The following is a 5,821-nucleotide window of genomic DNA, read 5'->3' as shown; positions in this document are numbered from 1 at the left end:
AAGCGAGAGTTGGGTGTAATCATAAAGATATTGGAATATTATATTTTATACTTGGAATTTGATCAGGAATAATTGGCTCAGGTTTAAGAATAATTATTCTAATAGAGTTACGAATACCTTTACAATTAATTGGGAATGACCAAATTTATAATTCAATTGTGACTGCTGATGCTTTTATAATAATTTTTATCTGAAGTAGGCAGAACTAGCGCACTTTATCTGCCTGCGGAGCGGCAGTAAAATAGCACTTTATTGTACTGCGACGAGCGGCACGTAACGTGACAACATGGACAATGAAGTGAGTGAGAAGTGTACATTTTACAGAGAAAGGGCGCTTATCCTGCTTATTTCAGGTAAAGTATCGTATGCACCATGACAGTAAAGTCGTTTTATAGTGCCTAGGTACTTAATCTACTATTTTTATAGTTATACCAAATATAGTGGGGGGATTTGGAAATTATTTAGTTCCTTTAATATTAGAAGTCCCTGATATAGCTTTTCTTTAATTAAATAATTAAAGATATTGACTTTTAATTCCTTCATTATTTTTATCATTAGCTGGTATATTACTAGAGCAAGGAACTGGGACAGGATGAACCGTTTACCCTCCTTTATCTTCAAATTTAGGACTTGCTGGAATTTCTGTTGATTTAACTATTTATTCTTTATATTTAACTGTAATTTCTTTGATTTTAGAATCAATTGATTTTATTACCACAATTTTAAATATAAGACCTAATTTAATAGAAATAAATAAAATTCCTTTACTTTTGTATGATCTATTTTTTTTAACAACAATTTTATTATTATTCTCTTTACCAATTTTAACTGGAGCTATTACAATATTATTATTTGATCGAAATATAAATGCATAATTTTTTGGCCCAATAGGGCAGGGGTCTCCACAATCCACAGGTGCAGCGTGACCCAGGATCGCTCGACCGTTTTGAAGGGCTCGGTTCTGAAAGTTGAACCTGGAGGACCTTTTATCTGGAATAACTTAACGGAACCTGTAACAAAAGGGATTTGGTTTGAAGTATTTGTAATTGTAAACTAACTAATTGCGGATAGTTGTTTGCAAATAAATTTTTGCAGCATTAATAATGCAAATCTTGTATTAAATTTTATCATTAAAAATTCAAAGCTAATTAAACCGTTCAAAATGGAAGTATTAAAAAAATTAACTTTTAAATAAAAATAATTTCCAATTAGAGGCGATTCAAGTTTAAAAAATTCCAATTGTAAACTTATCAATTTCTTTATAAAAAATAAATAATCTCAAAAAAATTGAAAGAATTCAAAATTCTATTTTTTAATTGAAGAATCTCTAAATGATACCATTTATTTTAAAAAAATTCAATGAAAAAATAATGAAGTAAAATTTGTACTAAAATCACATCAATTGTTCAAATTATTTAGTAGAAAATGTATGTAATTTGTTAAAAATTCGCCCTTTTTGATAGAAATGTATCTGATTGTTTTGATTGTAATTTATTTATTTTTTGTTTATCTACTAGATTTGATAATGTTATCAATTATCTAGGTCCATTTAACAATTTTTATAAACTCTTAATATTCAAAAATTGGTTATTATGGATTTAAAACTTGATTGTTTTTAAAATCAGGACTATTATTTTAAATTACTGAATTTTACTGGGATATAACTTTTTATGTAATCTTAATAATTATAAAATTAAGATATGTTTTTGATAAACTTAAATCTTAATTTAAAAATAAAGTTTTTAATTATTCATAAACAAATTGATTTTCAGTTAATTTGAATGTAGTGTATAAAACATTAGAATTACATTAATTATTTCATTTAATAATATTATAGTAACAAAAACTAAACATTGATTATTTTATTTCGTAATTCTCAATTTTACCATGAAGATTCAATTTTATCGTGAAGTTTCCAATTTAATGGAGGGTCTCGAGCTTAAGGGTTCTAAGGGCTCAAATCACGTAAAAGATTTTGACAGTTCTGGGTCAGAGCCGAGGTGCTCCCACTTACTGGCCTGGGACCGCTAGTAGACACCAAGATCGGTCTTTGGAGACCCCTGCAATAGGGGGAGGAGACCCTATTTTATACCAACACTTATTTTGATTTTTGGTCATCCAGAAGTTTATAGTTTAATTTTACTAGAATTTGGAATAGTATCTCATATAATTTGTATAGAAGGTGAAAAAAATACTTTTGGATCTTTAGGTATATTATATGCAATAATTTCTATTAGTATATTAGGATTTATTGTTTGAGGTCGCCATATATTTACTGATTTGACTTGGAAGCTTCTGATGTGTCCCCTAAGGGTTTACATTTTTCTTGCACCTTCTTTCCTATTCCTTTTACACACCCTCTGCGCACTTGCTTGGTGGTGGGAAGAGGACCTACAGTTTAAGGTGGGTTCCGAACCACTAAGAGTAACAGCTTTAAGTTTTTAGAGAGACCTTTTTCTCCAGAGGTACCGGCGTTCACCACATGGGCCGCCGAGGCTCTTCCAGAGTGCGAGGCGGGAATCGAACCCGCAAAGCCGACGGAGTGGGTCCAAAGCCTACGTTTTAGCCCCACGATCATCGTCCCATTCTCATATATTTACTGTAGGAATAGATATTGATACTCGAGCTTATTATACTTCAGTTACAATAATTATTGCAATTCCTACAGGTATTGAAATTTTTAGATGGTTAGAAACAATATATGGATCTAAAATTAATTTTTATTGATCAATTATATGATCTTTAGGATTTATTTTTTTATTTTCTACTTGGAAAAATACCTAGAGCAACATTAGATTAATTATTAATTGATATTGTTATACATGATACTTATTATGTACTTACTCATTTTCGTTATGTTTTATCAATAGGAACTTTATTTAGTATCATTGGAGGAATATTTCATTGCTATATTTTAATTACAGGATTAACATTAAATTCGAAATGATTAAAAATTCAATTTTAATTAAATATTTATTGGAGTGAACTTAACATTTTTCCCTTAACATTTTTTAGGATTAAGAGGAATACCTATTTATGATGAAATTTAAATTCATCACTTGGTTCATTATTGTCTTTAATGAGATTTTTTTAATAATTTATATTATTTGAGAGAGAATTGTTTCTTATCGATTAATGTTATAGAAAAATTATTTTATTTCACCAGTTGAGTGAATAAATAATATACCCCCATTAAATCATTCTTATAATGAAGCTATTATAATTATTATATAATTAAATAATTATTTGAATATTTAAATTGATAAATACTTGATTAAATTTAAAAGATTCTTATTCTCCAATAATAGATTGATTATTTAATTTTGAGGATTATACTTTAATAATTAATTTTATAACAACATTTATTATAATTTGTATAATAATAGGAATTTTATTTAATAATCTTATTAATTTTAATATTGAACATTAAATCATTTAAATTGTGTGAACTGTAATTGAATCAACTGAATTAAAAATATTTTATACTTGAATTAATTTACTTTAAAAATAATTAGATATCTTAATTTAAAGTAATGATCTTTTAAATTATTATAATAATAAATATAAACACTTGTAATGAATAAAAAATTAGTTAATTTTATAACATGATTGTGTCATATTAAAATTATTAATTTATTTTAATATTTGTTAATTTCTCAAATAAACCTACAAATTAATTATTTTTATTATCATATTTTACTATTACATTTAGTGGACTTTCGGTTCGGGTATGGAGTTGAGCAAACGTGTGTGAGATCGGTGGAGCTTTTGTGGCGGATAAAAAACGGTAACGTGAGTAGGAGTGACCTGGCGAAGTGAGGAAAAAGGAGACGAAGTGACTGTAATAAGGTGGAAGTGAAGGTGAGGTGAATGGTACTGTGGAGAAGGTGTAAGGAGAAAGTGAAAAATAGGCACGTACGAGTTTTGAGGTTAGGGTTTTGAACCGGAAGGACAAGGAGAAAAGGTGGTGGTGATAGTCGAGGAGAGAGAGCGTCAGCTGAGACGAAACGGTAGCTTGACTGCAGCAGTGGGAAGCAGAGTGAGTGAGAGAGAAGTTACAGTAGGCGGGAAGAGAGATAAAGTGGAAGGGGAGTTAAAGTTAGTGAGCAAAAGCTAAACAAAACGATGAGTGGCGACGCGGAGAAAAGAAAAAAGAAAATGGAGGTGTGGTGGGAAAAGATAAAAGTGGAATGGGAGAAAGAGAGGGAGCAAGCGAACATGGAGAGCAAGAGTGAAAGGGAGAAAGTAATAAAGGAAGTGGCAAAACTGCAAATAAGCGTTCAGGAGCTCAATAGGAAAGTTAAGCGGCTATTGGGGAAGGAGAATGCAGCGGAGACGAGGAAAGAAGGAGAGCTATCCTCTGAGGGAAAGGAAGCAGAAATGAGAGATGTGAGCTGTCAGACGGAGGAGGAGTACAAGAGCACGTGGAGGAATCCGCCAAGACGAGAAATCTGAAGGTAGGGGGGGTCAGTGGTGACAACTGTGAGGTAGTAAGTGTAGTGGGAAGCTTAGCGGCACCCACACAGAGGGTGGCGAAAGTGGAGCAGTCGTGGAAGATAGATGGTGGTCTGATGCTCAAACCATCTGGAAATGGAACGAGAGGGAAGGCAGAATGGAAGTGTTTCGGCTGGAGGAGAAAAAAAAAGATCACTAGGAGGAAGAGAGAGAGGAGAAGAAGAGAGTGGGGAAGAAATATAAAAGTGAAAGTGAAAAGCAGAGCAAGGTGTTCGGGTTATGTGAAAGAATATGTAAAGAAAGGGAGTGTTTTGAAATGTGAGTGAGGATGTCTGTATGTCAGAGAAAAAATGAAATTAGGGTAAGGTAGGAAAATGTATTTGGATGGATTAGGAGGAAGGACAAAAAGATTTCTGCTAAGTACTAGAAAAGATAAAGGGAAAAGGTAGAAAGGGAAAGGAGGTTTAGAGACATTAAGTTGTGGAGGATTTCTGAAAGTTAATGTGAGATAAGGGATAGCTTGCGTTTGGCAACAAATGTTAAAGGAAAAGAAAAGGTACAGAAAGGTACAGAAGTAGGGTAAATTAGGTTTAGTTTAATCAGAATGTGAGAAACTATGTAATGGCTTTATTTTTTCGAAGACTCTCGAACCTGTAAAAGGGAGAGAGTATAATAAATACTACGACTACTAATATTACATTTATTTTCATAAATGAAAGAAGAATTAGCAGTAAAAAGAAAGAAGAATTAGCAGTAAAAGGGAGAAAAGATGGGAACATGGAGGAAAAGGATGGAACAATGATAAGAAAAATTATAATTGGGAAAGTAGAAATAGCAGTGTTGTGTATACAGAAGAAGAGGGGAAGAGGAAGGCTGGAGAGTAATAAGGAGGTGGATGGAGGAAAAGAAGGAAGAATTGATTTTAATAGGGGGGGGACTTAAATGCATGGACTGGCGAACACGGGGGAGGGTTGTGGGATGAAGAAAAGGAAGCACTTATAAGGAACTCCAAACATAGAGAGACGGACAGGGAGGGGAGGAAGTTACTAGACATGATAGGAGAAACAGGATGGTTTATATGCAATGGCAATATGAAAGGAGATGAGGAAGGGGAGATCACGTTCATAGGAAAGGGAGCAACAGTAATAGATTATATCCTGGTTGAAGAAAGAATGCGGCATATGATAGGGAGTATGAAGGTAGGGAATGAGATAGGGTCTGAGCACTTCCCGGTCATAGTTACACTAAGAAGAGGCGTCAGTATGCGCGGCAGAGGGAGAAAGAAAAAAGGGTGCGAACGAAACACGAAAATGGGAATCTGGGGGGTAGATAAATTAAACGAGTTTAAACAAAAGATGGAAAAGGA

The sequence above is a fragment of the Belonocnema kinseyi genome, chromosome 6 (genome assembly GCF_010883055.1).
Source record: "Belonocnema kinseyi isolate 2016_QV_RU_SX_M_011 chromosome 6, B_treatae_v1, whole genome shotgun sequence".
NCBI classification, from domain to species: domain Eukaryota; kingdom Metazoa; phylum Arthropoda; class Insecta; order Hymenoptera; family Cynipidae; genus Belonocnema; species Belonocnema kinseyi.
Note: the sequence above shows the minus strand (reverse complement) of the source record.